The 26,103-nt window shown below is 39.1% G+C and overlaps 1 long non-coding RNA gene across 4 annotated transcripts; it reads right to left on the bottom strand.

Annotated features, from left to right (window-relative positions):
- Positions 1-497: 497 nt before the first annotated feature.
- Positions 498-19,496, bottom strand: LOC119253463 (uncharacterized). 4 transcript variants are annotated; one of them, XR_008552787.1, is made up of 6 exons: positions 19,424-19,496; positions 15,168-15,290; positions 14,196-14,273; positions 4,319-4,429; positions 1,924-1,995; positions 498-828 (listed from the first exon to the last, which is right to left on the bottom strand). It is a non-coding gene; the product is annotated as an uncharacterized LOC119253463 (long non-coding RNA). The 4 variants fall into 4 exon arrangements; XR_005127084.2 differs by lacking the exon at positions 4,319-4,429; XR_008552786.1 differs by lacking the exon at positions 4,319-4,429 and having other exon boundaries at positions 19,420-19,496.
- Between the last annotated feature and the right edge of the window lie 6,607 nt (positions 19,497-26,103).

The following is a 26,103-nucleotide window of genomic DNA, read 5'->3' on the forward strand; positions in this document are numbered from 1 at the left end:
GTAGTTTTGAGCTAGAACACTCACGGTGAAAACCTTGCTTTAGTTCCATTTTATGTGAACAGACTCCTCTTTTAAATGGAAGATTTTGAAACAAAAAAATATATTGGGCATACATTTATTTTTTAATAAAATGAAGATTTGGATTAAGAATTCTGTAAACCTAGTCTGGACTGGAGGCTAGAAGACAAGAAAGGGTAAAACATCTAAAGACATTTTAAGAGTCTAGACTTGCTACTCGCTCCGTGTGGTCTCTGAGTATATTTTTAATGAGATTAGTCCCAACAGACGTGGGCTGTAACTGCAAAATACATTCTGGATCTGGAAGACTTAGCACAAAAGAAAAGAATAAAACATGTCATTAATATTTTTTGAGATGGTTAAATAAAATATTATCAAAATTAATTTTATCATTCTTTGTCCTTTTTCATACTTATTTAATGTGGTTACAGGAGAATTTTGAATTACATATGTGACTTGAAGGAATATCGACTGGTCTAGAAAATGTTCTTTATTTCTGTCATTTTCTCTACATATGACTACACAGTCACCATGTTGGTCTCAGCCCCTTTTACCTGGTCACTGCAGCAACATAGTCTGTCACCATGTGATTGTCTCCTCTCTCTATCATCCGCTCCTGCTGGTGTCAGGGAGGAGGGGAAATCTCTTCTCTTTCATCATGGCTGTGCTTAAGATTCACAATGTCTCCATGGCACTAAGTGTGAGGCTTCAAGTTCTTTTGCTGGCCTTTCTTGCCATATTGTTTTAGTAAAAAATAATGGAATTTGTTGGGTGGATACTGGTGTACCTCAGAGAGTTCAAAGACAGGAGCTTAGGAAAGGAAGCAGAGACATAGAAAGGTATTTCATTGTTTTTCTGTTTAAAGAAGCAGCTGGATGGCTTCTGACTTGTACCCATAAATCCATTTCAGCCACAAGTAGGGAATAGTACCTGTCTGCCTCTCAAGCACAGACATCTAGCTTGGGGCCATGGCCTAGTAACTCTCCTTAGTATGTCTTTTCATCTTTTACGTTGTGGTTGGCCAGAGCATCTGGGCCTTCTCTCAGTTCTAACTGACAGATCTAGTAGTAACAGGAACTTCTTGTTTGTTTTATTGCTTAAGAAGTCCTTTCAGACAGCCATTATATTATTGAATTCCCACAACTGAAACCTGTGGGCAGCGCCAATTTTGTTTGTCGGCATTTTGTACATATGGTGACTTAAGCACTGACCAACTAACTGGCCACCTTAGTTGATGCGTCCTGAGGTTGGCTCTGACCAAGAACCAGAGTCAATCCTGCCCTTGCCGACTGCCTGCCCCTGTTTTCCTGGGCAAAACTCGCTGAACTCTAGCCTGAAAGAAAGTGTCTCTTTAAGCCAAACGATTTTCTGGTTTCTCTTCAAATGGCATAAATCTTCTACCTTTTACTGAAAGCTATCAAAAACCCATTTTGCTTTCTAGAAAAGGCACTTTGAATCTGGGAAAAGGCAGGTGTTCCATTGTGCTAAATAGATGACTCATTGTTTTAAGATTGAGGAAGCAAAGATTTGTATCTTAGGGGATTTCAGGACACTCGTGAGAAAATTCTTGATGTTAAAAATAAGTAAGTGGAGGAAGGAAAATAGATTCTAAGGCTTTATTTTTCCTTCTTCCTTTGACTGCATAGTCTTCCTAATACATTTTCCACTTGCCTCATTTTTCATTAATTTAACAACTTTTTGTTTAAAAATGTTCATCAGTTTAAAATTATATTTCTTTCCCAACATTGTAGTTTGCTTTCTATACTTTGCTTTAATTGACTGCCTCTGTGTAGGCACAGATAGGTATTATTTGCAAGATCTTTTTTCAGGTACCCTTTCTTACCAATCTCCAGGTGTGGCCTTAACTCGATAAACCTCATCTTCCTTCACTTTCTTTCTGCTTACCTGTTTTCATTCACCTCCAGGATTCCACCCACTTACAAGAACCGTGTGTGAAAAGTCTCCTTATCTCCTTGCCTGGAAGGAAAAGGCAATGCACTTTCTCATCAATGAAATACACAGATGAGTCATGGTTCTAGTGTAACACTTCTCTGCACGCCCCTCAGACATTTGCTTGACAGCCTTTATTAACTTTAGAGAGCATTTAGTATTACCTGTGAGGATCTGAAGACTAGGTCTGAACTGCTATTTTTTTTTTTTCACTTGATTGCTTGCTGTAGTGGGATGAATTACATTCTCTACTGAGAAAATAGATCGTTGGATAATGTGATGTTTATAATGACATCTAGGGTCTTTAACATAACCAATTTTGCATATTTCTGGGGAGGAACTATAAAACTTTTTCTTTAAAATTTTTTTAGTAAATTAAATATACTTACAGAAAAGTGTACTTATAAAAAATAATTATTCATTTTCAAAAACTGAATATACTAAGAAACCAGCACTCAGAAGAAATAGAATGTTGCCAGCACCCCAAATTCCCCTTATATTCCGGATCTCTCTGCCCTCTGGCTCATGACTAACCACTTTTGACACAGATTGCTTTTTCCTGTGTTTATATATTGTACTTTGTACCCTTTGTATCTAGCTTCTGTTACTAATCATCTCTAACTTTTAAAACTTTTTTTTTTTAGCTTTTTCAATACATTCTCAGGTAGAAAGTATGAAATATATGGAGATGTGTAAAGAAACAAGAAAAATAGTAAGTATGATCTCACCACCTGTAGAGAACTCCTATTAGGATTTTTGGCTATTTTTCTCTAATTCTTTGTATATATCATCTCTTAAATGATTACACAGCTATGTTGACCACACAGCTTATCTGACTTTGGCTAAGTATACACTTAACATTTTCTGTTTCTTTAATGACTCTTCATAAACATCTTATTTAAAGTTTGGATGGGGTCATTCTACAAATGAACCAGGGCTGGGCATATAATGTAATGTTTGGCCTTTTAATACAGACATTTTTTCATGCACTCCTAATTATTTACTTGGCAGGTATCTAGATTTAAAGTTACTGTCAAAGATTCTGGCCATTTTAGATCTGCTTGCAAAATATTTCAGTAATCTTGTTCCTGTTTATACTCCCAAAAGCAACATGTAAAATGGTCTACCATGGCATCCTTATTAGTACTAACTCTTATATCACTAAAAATGGTTTCTGGTTTCACAGGAAAAAATGGAATCCATTCTACCATCCAGTGAGGTTGAATACTTTCTCACCTCTTTACTGCCATCTGTAACTTTTCTTTGTAAAAATCAGCTCATTTCCTTTGTTCCATTATATGAGGTTTTGTGTGTGTGGTTTTTTTTAAAGATTTATTTATTTATGCATATAAGAACTGGGGCACAGACCAGAGGTGTGGGGGGTGAGAGGATCCACCAGAGACAGAGTGGGGAGCAGAACAGGCAGACTGACTGAAATACACTGCTGAAGGGAAGCAGCGGGCAAGTCAGGAGAGGTCTGCTGCGCCATGTGAGTAGCTCCCTGTCCAGGGATTGAACTCATGCTGCAGTGGCTGTGGATAGCTTCATAGGCTGAGTCTTAACCCCCTGCGCCATCAGGGAGGCCCACCATTGTATGAGGTTTTAAATGTGATTTATAGTATTGGCATTATTTCTTATTACTACGTCTTAGGAAGGTAGAGGTTGATGTCTCCAGCCAGAGATTAAGGAAACGTGTCTGGCACAGGAGAGAGTGAGTAACTCCCAGGGAACACAGAGGGCTTTACTGTACAGTGACAATCTATAATTGACCTTTAAAGACGAAGGCTTCTTATCTTCATCAACACTGGGCATTCATGGGCCTCCCTGGTGGCACAAGAGGTTAAGAAGCAACCTATGAAGCTATCTGCAGCCACTGCAGCACGAGTTTGATCCCCAGCCAGGGAGCTACCCACATGGTGCAGCTGACCTCTCCTGACTTGCCCGCTGCTCCCCTCAGCAGTGCATTTCATTCAGTCTGCCTGTTCTGTTCCCCACTCTGTCTCTGGTGAGTCCTCTCACCCTCCCCACACCTCTGGCCTGTACCCCAGTTTCTGTATGCATAAATAAATAAATAAATAAATCTAAAAAAAAAATTGGGCATTCAGAAATTCCAACCTATTCAAAGCATGTGAAAGATAAGTGAATCAAAGGAAGTGAGCACTGTTTTTAACCAAAGGTTTAATTTATAATGATATTACCAGCCATATCGTGGAGGTACTATTTCCAAAATCATTTATTGATATTTAAAGTATTGAGCAACTCTTGTGTGCTCTTTTTCTTATCTGAGCTATCTTGGTTATTGTTACTTTTCAAGCTTGCTAGTCATTGTGACATCCTCCATACAATGTACCTTGGATCAACACGGAGCCATTTTTGCACTTGAACTTCATGGAACAGAAGGTTGACACTTAGCATGCTGATTAACTGAAGGCAGTCCTCTTTAACATTTTATTGCTTGCCACTGGAACTCACAAACATTTGCATTAATGAGTTTATTTATTTTACTTAATTTTTTTTAACCCTAACCCTAACCTTAACCCTGCATTAATGAGTTTATATAGAGAAATCTAACTTGGCCTGACCTGTCTTGACTTCCAGTTTAAGCAATCTGAATAGAAATTTCAATAATAATATGCAAAGATAAATAGTTATATGTTCTTTTAGACTCTCAATCAATTAAAAAATATATTGTATTGTGAATTTTCTTCTTTCTCAACAAGAAATAAAGTTTCCTAATCTGTATTTGTGTTTTAAAAATTGGGAAGAAGTGGCCTCCCTGGTGGCGCAAGGGGTTGAGACGCAACCTATGAAACTATCCACAGTCACTGCAGCACTAGTTCGATCCCCAGCCAGGGAGCAACCCACATGGTGCAACAGACCTCTCCTGGGTCACCTGCTGCTCCCTTCAGCAGTGTGTTTCAGTCAATCCGCCTATTCTGTTCCCTATTCTGTCTCTGGTGAATCCTCTTACCCCACCACATCTGTGACCTGTACCCCAGTTCTTGTATGCATAAATAAATAAATCTTTAAAAAAATAAAAATAAAAATTGAGAAGAGTATATGGGACACAAACTCTAAGATGTAAACTTTTACTCTCTGCTCCAGTATGTAAAAGAAATTTGAAATGTTTCATAAATTGGGGTTTTAGAATGAGCTACATAAATTTTGAAAATTTTTGGGTTAAAGAATCTAAATAACGTTCAGACTAAAATCTAGAATTAATGTCCCTTCCCCTCCCCTCTGTTCTTTCTTCTCCCTCCCTCCCTTCCTTTTTCCTGTCTGCCCTTCTTTGTGCTTTTCCTTCCTGCATTTCCCTCTTCCTTTCCCTTTTTCCTTTTCCTTATTGTGCCAATTACTGCTTTAGTTGTTAGGAAGAAAGCTCTGAATAAAACAGAATGCTTGCCTTCATAAAACCTTCTTTCTAGGGCCTCCCCGGTGGCGCAGCGGTTGAGCGCTGGATTGTGAAGCTGCCCGCAGTCTCTGCAGCGCCGGTTCGATCCCCGGCTGCTCCCCGGCCACCAGAGGAGGGTCCCACATGGCGCGCAGACCTCTCCTGCCGCCCGCTGCTCCCCTCAGCAGTGTACTTAGGTCCTTCTGCCTTCTCTGCTCCCTGCTCTGGCTCTGGTGAATTCTCTCACCCTCCCGCGCTTCTGACTGTACCCAGTGCTTGTATAAACAAACAAAACAAACAAATAAATAAATAAAATACATGCCTCTTTAAAAAAAAAACAAAACAAAACCTTCTTTCTAAAATTAGATTTCTTGGATATTATTTACACACAGTAAAGTTCACCCATTTTAGATGTACTATTCTGATTTTGACAAGCCAATACCACCGTATAGTTATATTTTCCATGACTGAAACAAGTTTCACAGGCCTCCTTATAATCATACCCTCCACACACCTCCAGCCCCTGATCGACACCCTGTTTTCTGTCTCTATAGTCCCTCCTTTTCCTGAATGCCATGTAGTGGAATCATTCACTGTGTAACCTGATGTCTTGTTTTTTTTTTCACTTACTATAATGCTTTTGAGATTCACCCATGTTCTTATATGCAGCAGGAGTTTGTTGTAGGACTGAAATGTGCAACAGTTTGCTGGTCTGTTTCACCATTTGATGGCCACTTTTATGGTTAGGAGTAAAGTGTCCAGTTTTGTAATTTTGAATAAAGCTGCTGCAAACACTGATTCAAATGTTTCTAGGGTAAAAACCTAAGAGTAGGACTGCTGGGTCACATGTTAACTTTACAGGAAACTGCCAAACTATTTTTCAAAGTGACCAAACTGTTTTTGCATTCCCACCATAGAGACTGAGCGTTCCTCCTGCTGCTCATCCTTGCCAGTATTTGGAACTATAAGCTTTTTGTTTTTTAATTTTACTTTAACCATTCCTAACAAATGTGCAGGCATATAATTATGAGAAAACAACAGTCCTTTGACCAGTTAATTGGGTGGGTGTTTTTCAACGCGCCCCACTTTCTCCTGGATGATGAAAGCCTGACACATTCTGTCAAGTTCTGACCAGAAGAGGGGTCCATGCATCCTGCTGAGTCACTCCAGTTGTGGGTTCTTTTCTGTGGAGTTCAGGCAAACCATGGCAGCTTGCAAGTACATAGGGGTGTGCTGTGTATCTGGAGGACATGTTTGCATGCTGGAGTTGGGAAATGGGTGAGAAAAATTGCTAGTATGCTTCTGAGGAGAGTCAAATAGCTTAGGGGAATCCCTGAGGAAAAATTGTTCCAAGATGACTACTCGGAACTGGGGAATGGTGGGGAGAGTAGAAACCAGAAATTAGCTTCAGACAATACTAGGCAATCCAGTCCTGCAGTAACAGAGGCCTGAAAGAGTGGTGGCATTGGTAAGCACTGGATAAGATATTTATTTTAAGAAAAAAGAATGGACATGTTAAAGGATAATTTAAATTAGTAGCTGAATAATAATGTGAGGGTTATTAGGAGTTGATATGCTTGAAGTTTCACATTTAAATGATAAAAAGGATCCTTGTAGTAAAGTGAAACGGCTGTTTACAAAATACCCATTCTTGCTAACTACAACATAAGGAAGTTCTCCAGCTGCATTTTACTTGACTTAGCAGCAATTGACACCACAGACTCCTTTCTTCTCTTAACCTTACTTAGTATGCTACCCCTCTTGGGTAACTTTCTCTCGCACTGTCTATTCCTTCTCATTCTCCTTTGTTTGTTCTTCCACCTCTGAATATACTTTATCTCTAGCTTGAATCTTTTACTTGAACCCCCAGACTTGCATAGCTAACTATCTCCCAAAAGCTCCACTCTGATTTATAAGAGGCATCTCAAACTTAATTTATCTGCAACCAAACTCCTGGTCTTCTCCAATATCCCTGTGTTTCCTGCAGTTTTTCTCTCTTCTTCCAAATGCTCAGAACCCAAACCTTGAGACCATCTCCAATGGTCTCCTTTTCTCATCTGTATCATATCAATCTACATAGGCTTTAGACTTTACCATCAAAATTTGCCCAGAATATGACTCTTTCTGCTTCTCTTACTACCACCGTGGATTGAGTCACTTATTCTTTAATCTTTTAAAAAGGGGGTAGTAATAATTTTTCGTAATTGTATGAGGAATAAATGAAATAACTCATGTAAAACAGTACAGCATTGTGCACACAGTAATTACTGTGTGTTAGTTATTATTTCTATATCTCACAGAAATAAGTGTTCCATATCAGAAAAAATCAAAAGCTACTTTTAAAAAAAGTTGTTCCTTTTCCATAGCCCCAACATTGGCTCCATTATTTTCAGTTGCTCTCTTTTAAGGATATGAGTGTTTATGTTATGATTGCTCATAGTTTAGTTGAGGGGGAAGTTGCTCAATTTACTTTATTTATGCTGACCATTTAAGAAATGTTTCTGTTGTCACAAGGAGTTGAACATTTCTGACTAATGAAATATAATGTTTAAAAGTGGGAATTTCTGGGTACTGTTTTTGAATAATTGTTCAGCTGTTTTTTTTTTCTGTTGAGAATAGATGAGGAAATACTTCATTTTTTTTTAAGATTTAATTATTTATGCATACAAGAGCTGGGGTACAGGCCAGAGATGTGGGGGGTGAGAGGATTCACCAGAGACAGAGTGACAGGGAACAGAACAGGCAGACTGAATGAAAAACACTGCTGAGGGAAGCAGCGGGTGAGACAGGAGAGGTCTTCTGCGCCATGTGGGTTGCTCCCTGTCTGGCTGGGGATTGAACTCGTGCTGCAGAGGCTTCGGATTGCTTCATAGTTCTGTGCTTAACCCCTTGTACTACCAGGGAGGCCCCAGGAAATACTTTAGATTGTTAGCCCATTATTCTGATTGTGGAGCCTAGAACAAGAAGTATTTATCTCCTTTATTTTGCCTCTATATTAAAGTGCCTAGTTCTTATAATAGGCATTCTTTTATTAAAAACTCGAGAACTCTTTATTATCTTTATTTGACAGAGAGACCTATTTAGGGGAACTTTTTTTAATCAGTTATTGAGAAGGAGAAACTATAAATGCTCTTATTCCAACAGCCTCGATGTCTTCATTCCAGAAGATAAGAGAGTTAGATTTTGGAAGAACGACCATGCAGGGGAAATATTTCCCTTTTCCCCTGTGCTTTGCTGGTCTAATGATTGAATTGACATAAATACATTAATAAAAGAAAAACAAAATTAAATTTTGCATATATGGGAACCCCATAAAAATGAGACTTAAAGAAGTGACCAAAGCAGGAAGATTTTATATCTTTACTACAAAGAAGCAACATATTTGTGTAAAATTAACAAGACAAAGGAGTTTGGTCTTAGGGTAGTAAATTGATAAAATAGCTAGTTTGTTTATATGGTCCCTTAATTTTCCTATATCAATAGTAAGGATGCTTTCCACCTTCCTGGTTACAGCTAGGGTAGCTTTTCATGGGAGATTTATCTCTTGTTTTAGGGGGAACAAGGAAGGATCAGAGTGCACCTGCTGTTTCTCAAGTATCTTTAATTCATAATAATCAGTATGCCCAAGTACCATATTTTGGGGTAGCGTAGTCTGTTCCCCTTTATCCCAAATAAATTTTGTGTTGGCAATTGAAGTTTTTATTCTTAAATCATTATCCCTAGGACATGGACTGTTTTTCTGGTCTTGATTTTAAAAAATGTTCATCCAGGAAGGATGGGAGCAGTAGAGAGGAGGGAGGAGAGGGGAGGGGGCAGAGGGGAGGAGAGAAGTTGGGGGGACACAACTGACTATAGTGGATGACTGTGGGTGCTTTGGTGGGGGGAGAATTATAGTGACCACACCAGAGGGGAGAAATCCTGTACTATACAAAAGTTAACAAGGATGTAAAACCGTGGTATTTTATTAATATAAATAAATAAATTAATTTAAAAATAAATAAAATGAATCTATAGGTTATTTTAGGGAGAAATGACATAAAAATACCAAGTTTTTAGCCTTGTTGCATTCATTTAAGTCTTTTAAAATTTGTCATAAGAATTTTGTACGCATTTACTAGATTTATTCTTAGATATTTGGGGTTTTTATACTATTTTAAACAGCAGTGTTTTTAAAAATGCATTTTCTAATTATTCATTATTAGAGTATAGAAAGTTGTTTTTTTTTAACTGAACTTTTTCTTTTATCCTGTAATCTTGTTAAACATGTTTGTTATTTTGAGCAATGCTTTTGTTGATTAGATATGCTTTTTTATTAACAAAACGATGTATTCTGTGGGGAAAAAAACCTCACTAACCCAAACTTTCTCTCAGTACTCTATGTCAAAGCTGACTGGCTTTTAGAAGAGGCTGATCAAGGGCCTTACTGGTTGCACAGGGGTTAAAGTTTCAGTGCTATCAAGCTATCCCCGGCCACTGCTGCCAGAATTCTATTTCTTCCAGGGAGCTAACCCACATGGTGCAGCAGACCTCTTCTGTCTCCCTGCTCCCTGCTGCTCCCCTCAGCACCATATTTCAGTAAATCTGCCTGTTCTGTTCCCCACTCTGTCTCTGGTGAATCCTCTCACCACCCCCACACCTCTGGCCTCTACCTCATTTCTTGTATACATAAATAAGTAAAATAAATCTTTAAAAGAAAAAAAAAGAGGCTGAGGATGTGGGCCAGAAACTGTAGCCACTGAAAGTGAAGTTAACTGACAATGAAACAGCTCCATATATAGCAGGTGATAACAAGGTAGAACTGTGTTTATTACAGTGTTCATGTGCATTAGTCATATATTTTAGGGAACAGATTACGGAACTATGCTGGCTTCTTGGAAGTTCAATTTGCTTGGGGGTTGTTCTGACAGACTGTGACAGTTGCTATTGCTACGTTTGCTGGAATTTACTTGCTCAGTGCTGGAGGCATTTGTATATTGAAATGAAGACATGTCAGAACCAACTGTGTCTTGGTTCATTGTCCAGATAGTCACCACAGGAGAGCTTAGATTCAGTTAAGAGTTCCACCTTCTTCCCATCATGTGTTTTGAAGGAAATCACAAGCTTTAAATAAATTGGTCATGATTATTGGTCACTATGATAGAAAAGTATAACTAGGAAAGGGGGCAAACAGACTTTAAAATAATTCATTCTCTTTCCCATTTCACAAATATGAATACTTCATCCACTCTTTATTTCTTCATTAAAAAAAAAGAAAACTTTTCTAATTTATCTCAAAATCCCCATATTCCAGGCCCAGTCTCTTACATGTGGTGCATAATTTCAGGAATTTGAAAACTCTTTTTAATAATGGTGCAAAATTCCTCACATTTTTCTTTTTTTAAATCAGCTTTTTTTTAAAAAGATTTATTTATTTATTTATACAAGCACTGGGTACAGTCAGAAGTGCGGGAGAGTGAGAGAATTCACCAGAGCCAGAGCAGGGAGCAGAGCAGGCAGAAGGACCGAAGCACACTGCTGAGGGGAGCAGCGGGCGGCAGGAGAGGTCTGCGCGCCATCTGGGACCCTCGCCTGTTGGCCGGGGATTGAACCGGGGCTGCAGAGGCTGTGGGCAGCTTCACAACCCAGCACTCAACTGCTGCACCACCAGGGAGGCCCTCATCACATTTCTCTTGTAGCTTTCTAGCTGCTGAATAAGAAAAATTTTTTTGCTTATTCCAATCCTTTTTCTTAAGGTAATTCTCAAAGTCTGTCATCCTCTTTCTTTGAAATTTCTCCCCCTTTCCTTTCCCCATCCATACGATAGATTGTATCTGCCTACGAAGGACTTCCCAGTACCTGGCTTGTATCTGCCTACGAAGGACTTCCCAGTACCTGGCTAAAACCCTGTAGATACTGTTGAACTCATAAGGTGATACTTTTTTTCTCTTAAGGTCAGCTCCGCTTTTTTCTTTCCTTGATGTGTATGAAATGGTCTTTCATAGGCACTTTTCGCAGAGGTTGGATGTACAGAAGATATAGTCATTAGGCAAGTTGTCACTTCAAATAGTGTATTTTAGCACTTCTTTTAAAACAACAGACTTTGAAAACATCTGTAAGAGATACCCTTACACTGGGCCATTTTATCATAAGTGCCATAAAGGCAGATGCAATGCAGTATATGTTACTTTTACATTTATTATTGCCTTTCTCCTCTAAAGTGCTGTTTGTTTTTTATTACCCTTATGTTCCCAGCCCCTAGAATATTGCCTGGGACATAAAAAACTTTAAAATATTGAGTAAATGAATTCATGTCTTTTTTTTTCCTTTTGTAGTTGTTACAGATATTAAGGGCGCTACCTGTCTCCCCATGGGGTGGCAACCTTGGGAGCGGTGTGGGATGGAGGAAAAACAACTCAAAGTCCAAGTAGAGAGAGAAAGAGAGAGAGACACCTACCGGGGCTTCATCTCTGGAGATGTAGAACCTTCCCGCACAGCAAGTCTCACATTTATTTGGGGGTCAGATTCAGGGAAAGTGGGTAAGTATGTGGAGGAATGTGTAGAGGCATGTGTGTGGTGGGGATGTGTTTGGAGATGCATTATAGTCTGCCACGAGCTAGAGGGTAGTGAATAGGAGCTCTTTCTTGGGGGCCTCCATTGTTGCTGCTGATCAGAACATCCTCTCTCTAGTCCCTGTTTACACTTAACATCCTGTCAAGGTGCTCTAGCTGGCTATGCTAATCTGGCATAATTCTGCCTGTGGTTTTCAGCAGATATCTTCATACCAAGACTTTTGTTCTGATGAGAGGCTCCCTGCCTGACTCTACATTTAGCTTAACCAGCAGCAACTTTGGGCTCCAAGTAAAATCCCCAGAAGAAAGGGGCTGGGGGCCTCACAACTACCATATTGTATTATGTTTAAAAGATGGGTTTGAATAAAGGTTCCACACACAAGGGTGGTATATTACAGCTATCACCAAGTATATAATTCTGTAATAGACACATCTTATCTTCAGAGAATTGTGCATTGGGAAACTAAATAGGCATGATAATTTTATAGCTCATACAAGTATAATATTTTAATTATTATAAATAAAAAAAATTGACGCAAGATTTAGAAATGTTGAATTTAGGTCCCAGCTCTCTCCTTAACTATGTCTGGGACCACAAATTTACTTTTACCTTTCTGGACTTAATTCTGTTAACAGCATCGATCAGATTAGATTAGGTATCTCCATTACCTTGATTTTTGCCATGTTCCCAATTCATCCCGGTCATCAATTAAACATCTATGACACTCCCCTGGACACTACATCATAAAATTAAGTGCTATTACCTCTTAAGTACTTTCAAGTGTTATAGTCTATCTAATTGAATGTTTTAAAGAAAATCAATAAATAAGTATATTTAACTCCATTTTACAAAAGAGGAAACAAAACTTTGAGAACATAACCAACAAGCCCTAAAAGTCTGTAAACACTGAAATTCCAACATTTAATATGACTCCAAAATCTCTGCTCTTAACAATTTTCCTTTAGAGACTGCCACCTCTCTAAAAGATGACCACCGCACAGTGAATACCTGGTAAATGTCAAAGGACTCATGTATTCATTATAATCCACAGGGCAACCTTGCACAGTAGGTATGATTATCCTCAGCTTACACGCTACAGACTTTGTAACTGATGCTCAAAGATGACAACTTCCTCCCCAGCTATGCTAAGTAGTTTAGTACTTATTTCTGCAAATTATCACAAGCTAGTTGCTACTTATGCATCTACCCATTTGTGTTCCCTTGTCGCAGTGATTTTTCAGGGCTGAATTGAGTCGATTTGCTTCAAGAAATAGACCACATTTGTATAAATATCTTAACTTGGAGTTATCCCACATGTGATTATATTTAAGATTAAAACTACCATTCCCAAGATCCAAGTGTCTTGCTCACAGGCCCAACAAGTGACTTAAATAGGGATGTGATAGTCGTTACCCTTCAATTACCACATTCTCTAAGTCTTTGGTGGTGGGTGGCGTTGATTGCTGAGATTCCTGTAGGCATGAGCTATTATTTTGGATTGACACGTTTAAAAGGAAGACAGTCCAAACGATTGCCACTTAGTCTTTAATACAATAATATCCTTTACTTCATAGTTGTAGGGTTTTCAATTCAAATCTTTCAACTGCATACTCAGGCACTAGAGAAATCTTGTGAGTTTACTGACAAACATTTGAGGCAAATTCAAACCATGTCTTGATTTCATCTGCCCCCTCACTCTGTCAGATAGATCCAAGTGGGATCTGGTTCAATATAGATTAGGGTCAGCCCAAATTCAGTGTCTAATGACATCCCCAAAGACTGGGGGTTACCACTTAACCAGTGCTTAGTCACTCTGGTAAAGGGTCACGTATTTCTTCCTTAGAGATTCAGGAACAAAATAAAGTTCATAATTGTGATAGTGATGAAGTGCCTTCCTCAAAGAACACTGTCACTTCTTCATTGAAGGGACTCTGCTCCAGAACTGACTCCTATGTGGGAAATGGTTGAGAGACCATGATTCATCAGTGTAGTGGCTCATGGTTCCTGTGTACTACTCTTAAAGTTTAAAATATAGCTATACATGCATCCATCTATCTGTCTGTCTAGATGTGTAGATACATGTATCTCATAAGAAATACCTTGCTGATTATATATAAGCTTGTTTTAAATTTACTTAAGCAGTATTGTACTAGTGCTCTTTTTCTCTGGCCTTTTCAAACACAATACTCTGTTTTTAAGATTATATTGGTATTCCTTCTGATTGCTGCTTAAGATTCCTTTCCTAGACTTGGCTCATCTGTAATACTTGGCTGCACACATGTAATACCTTTAGCTGTGAAGGTGCTCCTGCAGGCAGATCCCATGTCTGTGGACTTGTGTGGTCGAGGCTTTGTGAGGACCATACCTAGGTGAAAAATTTCTTGGTTATGGACCTGAGGACTACCCATTGCTTTCCTGCATGGCTAAAATGCCACATTCCCACCCGTTGTGCATAATCATTACCATTTCCCTCTGTTTTTGTAATTTTAATTATAATTTAACATTTTCTGATTACTTAATTTTTTACCTATCTGATGCTTAATTTGTCTATCTAATGTACCTAAAGTTTAATCTTTAGTTTGTGTTTAATTAATAACAAGGCTGCACATCTATTTACACACTGGTTAGTCTTTCGTATTTCCTCTTCTGAACATTGCTTCATATCCTTTGGACTTTTTTTCTGTTACATTCCCTATCTTTTGTTGATTTTTATTCTTCTTTCTTCTTGACATTGTGAAATGGGAGCAATGTGAAACGTAGGAGACCACACGAGGCCTAAGCTTGAGCTATCTCAGGAGGATAAGTTAGGACTGTGGGAAAATTCCAGTCCAAAACAATAGAGGCCGGGTTCTTGTCAGAAAAATAAGATGTATGTACCCTTTGGGTCTGGGACCTGGGATGTGGTGAAATGCTCTGCTGCTTATAACAGCACAGTTTGTCTTCTGTACTCCCACTTTCTCTGGCAACTGCACACTCTCAGGTGCAGTTTTTGGCTTTGAAATTCCTTATCACCCCTTGCTCGGGGCTGCTCCCTTGGAGAGGGACAGTCGCTGGCCAGCTAATAAAAGCTTTTTCGAAATCTGATTCAGACTCGGGTCTGTGTCTAGGGGGAGTCTCTACAACAACATAATCACCTTTAGATTTTAGGTGTTGTGATATTTTTCCCAATCTGCCACCAGTGTGTTTATCTTATCTGTGTATTTCTTGGAGACAAATCCTTAATTTCAATAGAAGCTAATCTATCAGTTTTATCATTTACCTTTGGACTTGTAGTATTTGGTTCTCATTTACATATCCCTTCCCGGATCATGCTCAGCGAAGTGAGTCAGAAAGAAAAAGAAAAATACCGGATGGTCTCACTCATAGCAGGAATTTAGAAAACCTAAATAAGGGACCAGGAAAAAGACTAATTAATACAAAGTAAAAATCAAAATCAACAAGCAACTATAAACCAGAGACACACTGGGGGAGGGCAGGGTAGGGAGAGAAGGACTAGGGTCAAAATAAGGGGGGGGTTGCAAAAAAGTACACATTGTGCAAAAATGAAAAATGATGTAAGAATTATATAAAATAAAATATTTTAAAAATAAATATTCCTTCACACCTTGAGTCTACAAAAATGTTATCCTACTTTTTTTCCTCGTTACCTTTACCATTTCCTTTCATACTCAGGTTTTAAAAACATGTAAAGCTAACCTATATATATGATTTAGAGCTTATTTTTATTCCGGGGGTTGTGGAGTGATCGGACTTCATTCTTTTACATGTGGCATCTAGTTTTCCCAGCTCCATTTGTTAAAGAGACTGTCCCTTCTCCATTGTATCGTTGTGACTCCTTTATCATGAATTAAGTAGTGATATACATGTGGGTTTATTTCTGGGCTTTTGATCTATTCAGTTGATCCACATGTCTATTTTTATGCCAATACCATGTTGTTTTAATTACTGTTGTATTGTTTAAAGTGTGGTAACATGATGATTCTGTTTCTCTGTAGTCTCAGGACTGGATTTGACATTTCAAAAACATTTTAGTTTCTCAGTTTGTGACTTCGCAAAATTGAATGCAGAAGTTTCGATCATAAGACAAAAACTTTACCACCCTGTTTTAAGGAAAAGTTACATGCCCTTTTTAGTGAATTCTAGAAAGAAAAAGAGAAGCTCTCTCTGAGAGCAAATTTTTACTACCTTTGTTTTCCATTTCTTGGCATGAGTGGAACAAGTCACCATTTATTTGGCAAGCAAAACATACCCTTACTTCCAAGTAACGAGAGAAGTTTGCCAGGTACACATCTGGTACCTACATCTGTACTTTTGGTTAACAGCAAAGAGTATTTCTATCCAAATGAAATTTATATATTTGGTAAACTCATCAGAATGCTCAGTTCTGAGTTGATCTAATTAACATAAGCAAAACGTGAAATTGAGAAACCGAATTTTGAAAACAGTTTAAGTACAGTATTAACAAACACCCTGAAGGCCAGCTTGCCCAAGATGCATAACTTTGGCATATGTATTATTTTGAGCTGGGGTCAATCAATACCCTGTGGTTTAGAAGAAACTTTTTAGTCACACTCCTAACTACCTAAAAGAATAAAAATTGGGAGTATTACCCAGATTTAGGTTTTTTTCCAGAAATAACCTTTATCAGAGAAATCTATCTAAATGGTAGGGGAAACATCCAGAGTTTCTGGTCTCTGTCTCTCTCTTCACATACACATCCCCTCCTCTCTCCTTGAATAGCCTAGGCCTCTGTTCCATTTCTTAGCACAGGATAAATATCCTTGTGTTATCCTATTGACTTTAAAATTTATAGCCATATCTATTTTCCTAAATAAGTAACTAAATTTGTTCCTTTCTCCTACTATTCTTTCTGATGTTAATTTGATTACTGGACCAGCCTGAGAACAGAGGGGCAAATTACCTCCTTGCTCCTACAACCGTTTGTAAGATTTCAGTTCTAACCCTTTATCAAATTATAGCCCATAAATTAAACTATTGGTCTGAATTAGTGTAGCTCTTTGTAAAATTGCAGTTACTAAAGAACTTAATATTGCTGTCTTTGGCATTCTTGAATGTCAATATAAGAAATGATCCTGTGGAATTAAGGTTTTTGCACTTTTGTAGAAGTCGCTGTTGTAAAGATTAATAGCTAGCAAAACCTACAATTCAGAGAGTATGCTATATGTTCCAGGCACATCCTTGAACGAATTTAACTCTAACTATAATCTTGCTAAGTGGATGTTATAATCCTCCCTTTAAAGATGAGGCAACAAAGCCGACTTACACTGCTCTCTGCAGAAAGTAAGTGCTTGGCACAGAATTCAAACCTAGATCTGATTGATCTCAAAGTCTGTTACTTTAACAAAAGTTTTGCAGTGTTATTCTAATACGCAGGCCTCCTCAGATGGCTTACTTTAATTTGTGTATTATTTCAAACTGAGGTTAATCGAGGCCCTACCGTTTCAAGATAAGAATTCCAGTAGTCAATTTATCCTTGTAAAATGACAAGAGAAGATTTATAGATCTTTTCTGATGTGGCAAGTCTCAACCAGAATAATCTGTGTCACATATAAGCTCACCTGGAATTTCCTATATACCTTTTGCCAAGCAGCTGGAAAAACTGGAATTCTGTCAAATCATATGGGAACTCAGACTATTGCACATTAAAGGGTAACTTGATTTTATACTCAAGGACATCTGGGACATGTAGGTGACACATATGTATAGGGATGTGCCTATGATTTCAGAGCTTTCAATGAAACACAGGGTAAGAAAATAATGCCTGCTATTAGCCAGCCATGTTAATGCTTCTTACTCCTCATTTCTACTTTTTTTCCCCCCTCATTTCTACTTTTGAAACATCTTTAAAGTAACCTCTGAATGAGGTGGGGGGGAGGTATTATTTTTGTTCTGTTTTCCTCCAGTTTTAAGCTGTAAACACAGCACGCATTTAAACTAGTATAAAGGGCATACACTTGCTGATTTAAAAAGAGAACGAAATGAGCTCATTGTGTAGAGAAAGTCATTTGCCCTTTGTCTTGGTGTGCTTGCCTTACTCTGTCCCTTGAGTTCTGTGCTCCAGAGAGCTGATCTGCACGGTCTCCATTTACAACTCCTTTACCTTCTAACTTCCAGTTGACTTTGGCCAATGGAGCACTGCATTAGCTTTTTCCCTTCCCCCCCACACTGCCTCACCTTTGTAAGTAATCCCTTTATAACTTCCCTCCCACTAATTCAACTGTATCATCTGTTTCCTTCAAGAACCCAACCAGCTTCCCAGAAAGCACCCTCCCCCGGCATGATCCACTGTAGAGACATGTACCATTGTAAACTTTGTGATTGTTAGGGAGGAGAGGAAAGCCTATCCCTCTAGATTCTTCTTGGGATGGTCATGCAATCAAATTAACATCAGATAGATTAGTAGGGGGGGGAAATTTAATTATTTGTTTTTACATAGACATGAATTCCCAAATCATATATCCCGAGTGAAGGAATGAAGCCCGGAGTTTTAAGAAGAGAGAGGATGGGGCTCCATGACAAAGAGAGAGTAACTCACATGGCAGAGACCAGTAGCTCTATAATTAGATGTTCACCCTTACTCTAATTCTAGGCAAAAACCCCCCAATTTTCATTCTGCCAGACAGTTAAGGGAGTGATAAAATTTTCTGTGAGCAGGAACTCGATTCACCTCAGCTCTAAGCAATGCCAAAGTGACACATTTTAGGAAGATTTATTCTGAACATCTTAGGGAAGCCTAGCCTTTACATTAATCATCCCCTTGTTTAAAAATGCATTTTCACCATATATGTATAGCTTCAATGATGTCTATTTATTGGCACCTCCTTAGCCAATAACTCTAATCCAGAACTGTCTGCTGAGTTTCATCCTATTGCCAATGGGACATTCTGCCAGGGTTCACAGATATCTCTGTGGCTCTATCTGTCCACATGGAGCTTTTCCTATCTCATTGGTGGCATCCATCTCTACCTGTCATTCAATCAAAACCTTACCCTCACTCTTCCTAAGTAAACGGATAACCACATTCTTGGGCTTTTATCCATCTAACTATGCCTTATTAACATTTCTAGCATGTCACTCCTTATATCTATCTGTTATGAATTTCAGCATCTGTGAATTATCTCTATCTGTTGTGAATTTCAGCTCTCAAGATTGCTGCCCCACGAGGCAACAAGCACTCTAAACTTAGTCATTGTCTCCACACAGACGTAGTCTCTACATTTTACCACCCTTGGGAGCATGACTGTCAGCCAGTCCTTTCCAAGGTACAAATCCACTGTTGCCTCCTTGCTTAAAAACTTTTAGAGAAGTCCTGATTGCAGTTTGGAATCTAGAAACCCTCTCTAATTTGTCCATTGCCTTCCTTTTAGTCCACTCTCCTCACATCCCTCCCCTCTCTTTCCTGTGACCCCATCAAGTGGAATAAATAGTTTCATGAACAATTTATTAAACTATCAGACATGCCTAAAATCTTGGCTCAGATTAATATCTACCCACAACGCTATGTTCCTCCTTTATGTTCACAGAGACACCTCTCCCCAACTGTCTGCTCCTCACAGATAGCTTCTTATTCTTTAGATCTTTAGTTACTCTTGTGAGCCTTTCTGTAGGGGTAGGCAAAACCATGGATACCATTATGCCCTCATCATTCTATCAAAATGCTGCTAGCCCTGTTGTTGAGCTCTGTTCTCATTGGTAGGTGATGATCAGGTCTTTCCTCTCTGCTTCTAAAGAAAAGATTCCTGGAATAAATTTTTGTTAGACTAAATCTTTTTACCAAATAAAATAAAATAAAAATTGCTGCAAACCATTCAATTCATATTGAAACTCTGATTGGGAAATAGGTAGTAAATATTTATAGTTTCTGTGAATAGGAGGTTCTCCATTGCATGCACAGACATAGTTATAACGCAACTTAATCTGCTTACACTGTACACCCTAGAAAATTTCCATCATGATATACATTGTCTTTTATATGTGTCATATTATAAAGATTGGTTTAATTCATACAATGGTCTAGAAACTTTTGAGCTTTTAAAAAGTATGTGGTCATATTTTATGCTCTCAAAGAGGATAAGATCTAGACAAGGTGTTAGACATTGGACCTGTTACCTTCATTAAAAACACCAGTTCCAGGGCCCTGTGATACCTCTCCTCTCTCCTGACTATGATCCTTAGCCCAGGATGCATCCTCTCACTTTGGGGTTACTGATGATGTCCTTGTTCTGGTACAGTGGGGTCTTCTCCCTCTCTCCCCTCATTAGGCCCCAGGGTTCCAAGACTGAGAAGTTTTCTTATTTTCTTTCTCTATTAACACCTTTTCCTTCCTGACACCATAATATTCATTTCCTTTTGGTGTTCTGACAAATGACTACAAACATAGCAGCTTAAAACAGCACATGGTTATTATATTACAATTCTGGAGTTTAGAAGTTTGAAATGGGCCTCAAAGGGTTGGGAGGCTATGGTACTTTCCGGAAACTCTAGGGAAGAATCTGTTTCCTTGCCTTTTCAACTTGCAGAGACCACCCATATTCTTCGCTCATGTCTTTCTTCCTTCTCTTAAATTTAGCAATGCAGGTTGATTCCTATGCACACTGTGTTACTCTGATCATCTCTTCTGCCTCCCTCTTCCACTTTTAAAATTTACATTGTGATTACATTGGCCCACCTGTATCACCATAATAATTTCCCCATTTTCAAGTCCTTAACTTTATCAACATCTACAAACTCCCTTTCCCCACATAGGGAAGATATTACCAGGATATAGATGTCTTGGGGAGGGGCATTATGCTGCCCATCACATCCTCCATTCCCTGATGGTTTTGCATGGCTGATGGATCACTCTCTTACTAAGCACTTAAGGGGTCATTTACTTGGAATGCAGAGATTCCAATGATATTCCACCAGGATTTTTGGAAAAGGAAAAGACTATTGCAAAGCTAGGGGAGACGGAGCCCCCCAACCAAGATAAGGCTCACCAAACAGTGGGAGTATAGACTTGAAACACATTTTGGGAAGCAGGGAGAACCAGAGTTGACTTTCATTTACTAAGGAACAGGCTGGGGGCACAGAAATGTGGTTTTGGCAGGTCTTGGGAGAAATAGACAGAGGGACAGAGGCGCACAAAGTTGCCTAAACATTGATACCAGTAGGCTCTTTCCATGTGTGGGCTAGTGGTCAGGTCCTATTGATACATAGACACTTCCTGGACGTGCCTGGACAGGTTGCTAGGTTTTCTTTATCTGGAAAAACAGAATTAGTAGGAAAGAACAAGTGACTTCTGCTAAAGGGGATCACTATTTATGTGATTTAACTTGTCAGACTAAAAAAAAAGGTAGTTAGAATTAGCTAATTGCTAACTTATGGGCAGAGAAGAGGCAGGGCTCGTTGCACGGTAGAGTCCTGCATGGTGGCAGGGCTCGTTGCATTGGTCTTTGTGGGATTGAGCTCAACGCTGGCTGTAAAGAAGGGACTGAGAGCAGAGAGAAGAATCAGAAGTTGGTCTTAATAGTCTGGAGAAGAGATGAGCTTGCCTGAACTATTTCCTGTGGCAAATAGGGGCAAACTTAGAAGACATTGAAGAGGGAGATTAGATTGGCCTTGATGAATATTTGTATATTGGGGATAAGAAGGAGAAAAGAATTCCTGTTCACGCTAAGTTTCAGCTACAGGAGGATGAATGAATGAATGGTCATGTCCAGGGAATACAAGAGGGAAAAAATTAAAAGAACTAAAATGATGATAATCTAGGACCCTATCCATTTTCTGTAGCAGACTACTCACTACCTGAAGACATTTTCATCATAGTTTCAAGACTGAGAACCTGAGCCAGGTGTACTGATTACAGACCGACCCTTCACAGGCTGAACTGGAACAAGGTCAACCAAGAAACAATCAGGCAGTAATATAATCAGGAAACACATTTTTTTGGGAATAGGAATCATGAATGGGTCCACCACCATGGGAGAATCCAAGGTGTATTTCATCAGGATCAGGGTGTAGGGGATTTTAAAGGATCAGGCAGGGACATAATCTGAGGTTTGAGGTTGGATCATTTGTGGTGAAGTGTTTGTATTAGTTCCCAATGCCATGTGTCTATGATTAGTGGGCAAAAGGCTGAAGACAGGATGATTATTTGCTGTCAGGATCAGCAAATAATCTCTCTTTCTTCCACAGTCAGCAAAGGGCTGAGACAGACTGTTTTTTTTTTTAAGATTTATTTATTTATTTATGCAAGAACCGGGGTATAGGCCAGATGCATGGGAGGGTGAGATGATTCACCAGAGTTAGAGCAGGGAACAGAATAGGCAGACTGACGAAATACACTGCTGAGGGAAGCAGCGGAGGAAACAGGAGAGGTCTGCCGCACCATGTGGGACCTTCACGGGCCGGCCGGGATCGAACCAGTGCTGCAGAGGCTGCGGACAGCTTCACAGTGCTGTGCTCAACTGCCTGCGCCACCAGGGGAGGCCTCTAGACTCTTTACATTTCACCCAGAAATCTCAACATGGCAGCTTAGAGGCAAGATGGAGTCTATGTGACTCAAAAGCAGTTCCTCAGCAGAAGCCTGCTTTAAGAGTTGTTAAAAACAAAATTCATCTGAATAGATTTAGAGATCTTACTGAGTTTATTATGTGATTCATGAGTCAGGTCACATCCCCTCCAGCAAGCAGAAAAGGGAAATAATTTTTCTTATGCAGATTGCCTCACTAGTGCTGACTTGGAAATTCCAGATTGATTGGTTTAAAATTCCACTTTTAGGGAGAGGCTGAAACTACAGCTAAGTTAGATAAAAAGACTTGACGGGGGCTATGAGGGCACAGGAGAAATGTACATTGTCCATCTGACTTTCCTCTTGGGCTGGTAAGGTAAACAAATAAAATTGATTCAGATTAGTAGGAGAAAAGGAGCAAACTCAATTATGTTTATGTATGGCTGTAAGTTCCAGAGTGAAAGGGCCAGACAAAGAGCTTTTATTTCAACATGAGCTAATGAATGAAACAGAAACCCTGGGTATCAAGGAGAAGAAAGATAATTTCAACAAAATGAAGGGATGACTCATGTTTATCTGCAAATATGGATATGTTTCTCAGATTGAAAAGCCTTTTTCTTTTAAAGGAGTTATTTATTTATGTATACAAGAGCTGGGACACAGGCCAGGAAGGCGGGGGGCAGTGAGAGGACTCACCAGAGACAGAGTGGGGAGCAGAACAGGCGGAGCCACTGAAATATACTGCTGAGGGGCACAGCAGGTGAGACAGGAGATGTCTGCTGCGCCATATGGGTTGCTCCCTGGTGGGCCAGGAATTGAACTCTTGCTGCAGAGGCCTCGGATTGCCTCATAGTGCAGTGCTTTACCCCTTGCGACACCAGGGAGGCCCTCGAGAAGTCATTTCTACAGATAATTCCACATCTGGATAATAAAACTCCAATCTTTGTTCTAGGTAATCAAACAAACGTGACACTTCTCTGATTAGGAGCCTCACTTGACCTTGGCTTGAGATAACTGACATGCCAAAGGGGTATGTGCTGAGGAGGCCAGGGCTGAAGACCTAAGGACTTGGCATAATTGACTCCATTTTAGCCCTTCTATTTACTCTTATTTTTTAACAGACGGGAGGTCCAGAAAGACTTCGAAGACATGTTGTAGAAGCTTCAGACAACATGACACTATCCAAATCATCAATACAGCATAAAGGTATTTTCCAAATGGCATCAGAAATTCAATTTAGAGACCTGGGTGGGTTCAGAAGTCTGTCTGCATTTTCAACTCACCAGGTGAATCTCATGCCCCCTGGGTTTGGAAACCTCATCTCTAGAAATGTGTTGCATAGACTTCCTGCCCTTAGAATCAAAGAGAAACTCAGATCGGGCCAGAGATTTAAGAATCAAGTAGTGAGATAATTTCCAGTACGTGGTGATACTCCAGAAAAGCAACATCAGAGGAAGCAGAAATCTGACACTTCAGGGCAGTGTTGGGGAGTAGGAGCAGTGTCCTAGATGTGTAAGTGGAACTCATTGTGTTTTCAAGTGACCTCATGTGAAACACACTTGGATGATTGAAGGGGAAATTTGCTTTACATGGAGATCTGGCAGGAGGTGGAGGAGGCAATTGTCAAGGAAGTGTGTTGTGTGGCATTTTTGTTAATATAACCTCATCTGCATGTGTGGGTTCTGTTAACATGAAATAACAAGAAATCAGGTTACAAGTATAGATGAGAAAGCTGTGGTTCACACACTACACACTTGGCTTGTTTTTTAAGCGTTTAAGATAACAGTGGAATTCCAACAAAGTTGGAAGGAAGAACAATGGTTTCCTGTGGTGGACTATGGGTGCTTTGGCAGTGGGTGCGCTATGCTAACAACACCTAAAAAGGGGAATCTTATACTTGAAAAATGCAAACGATGTAAAACAACATTAGTGCAATTAAAAAAAGAGAGAAGCAAAACATTTCTGATGGTTTTGGAAATAAAGAGTGGGACATTCTTTAAGTTGGAACACATTGTTTTGTTCTTGGCAAAGCTTCCACTAATATAACTGAGCAAATTTTTACAACAAAGTTCGAAGTAGTGTTTGCAAATTGAGTTTGCATGTCCATCGATGTAGACTTCAATATGGATACATGTCACTTAAATTGTTTTTACTAATTTTTCTCACAGTGTTTTTGGAAATCATTTATTAATGCAATTCTTATGTAAAAGGAAGAGCTCAGCAAAGAGAATATAGAGCCAGAAAGTCCAATTTTCCCTGCCCCCCAAAAGCTTCATTTACCTGTTCATTTAAATTTAAATATTCAAGTATGTATATGTTTGCAATGTAGCCCGGGTAATCTAAAAGAAAGGAAAATCTTGTGCTTTAAATGGGAAATGAAGCCTTTTTATTTTTTGCAAATAATTGACCATGTCTGAAAGAGTTTTAAGATTTCTCAAGAGACAAAATGAATCATAGCAAGTAGCTGGGTACACTTTATTTTGCTGGTTATGAAAATGTTGTGAAATTAGACATTCTGGAATCAGATGATTGTGTAACACAGTGAATCTGCTAAAAACCCCTGCGTTTTATGTTTTAACAGGGTGGATTTTATTTCATCTGAATTATATGTCAGTAAGGCTATTATTAAATAAAATATTAATGAAAAGACACAAGAAAATTCAGCCATAAAAGACACACAGAATCACCAGACTTCCTGGTTTTTACTAAAAGTTTAAGGATAGAGTGGTCACGATCAAAACACATATCAGGCACCTGGTGGGAGATTTTTTTGAAAAATCTTAATAGACAGAAAATATGTGAATAAAAGAAATCATGGCCAAAAAAGGATGATGATTACCAGGGGAGCAGGGGCAAAGGCAAGAGGGTGCAGGGGAGGCAGATGGGGTTCGGATGAGCATGGGTGGTTTGGTGGGGGTTAAAAAGTTTTAAATAAAAAACTCCTTCCTCTCTCTCTCTCTCTCTCTCTCTCTCTCTCTCTCTCTCTCTCCTTTCTTTCCTACAGAATAGATAGAAAGAATAGACCTACAAAAAAAAATTTCCCTGATGAGCAGACACAATGCATTAGAATAATCATATCCAAACACCAAATGGAATTTATCTCAGGGATACCTTAATAGTTTGACAAACAGTTACACTCTGGCAGGCTGGCTGCCTGCCAGATTGAAGCTCACAGTTTAGGGAAGGAAACCCATACAATACATTCCTGATTATATGTTTGTGTTGCTGTAGAAAGACTATGGAAGAAAACTAAAGAGAGGTAAGAATCAGCCACTGGCTGCGAGAACAAGGAAGCCTCTTCAGGAGTTTCTAAGAATGAATCAGATTTGGGGCAAAAGGGAATCTGAGAAGCTTAGGTGTCTGGAATGTGCATTTCTGGAGAAGGGAAGGTGGACAATGATTTGTATCTTTAAAAAATACACAAGAGATCGTTCTTATCGGTGGTGCTGTGTTTAAGTTTCTTTGAGGAAGGAATTAGTTTAAGAGGCAAAATGGCTGACAGAGCTTGAGAAGGAAATGCCTTTGACATGGATCAATTTCCTCGTTAATAAGTATCACATCAGAGAACTGCTAAAATATGTGAAGAGCAGAAGTCATGTTAGTCTTGATTTTCTCATCTCTTCACATTCCAGTAAAATAAAAAACACAAAGTTCATCAGAAGAGCAGCAATTTACAAAGATG

The sequence above is a fragment of the Talpa occidentalis genome, unplaced genomic scaffold (assembly GCF_014898055.3).
Source record: "Talpa occidentalis isolate TD23 unplaced genomic scaffold, MPIMG_talOcc4v2.1 talOcc4.2, whole genome shotgun sequence".
NCBI lineage: Eukaryota > Metazoa > Chordata > Mammalia > Eulipotyphla > Talpidae > Talpa > Talpa occidentalis.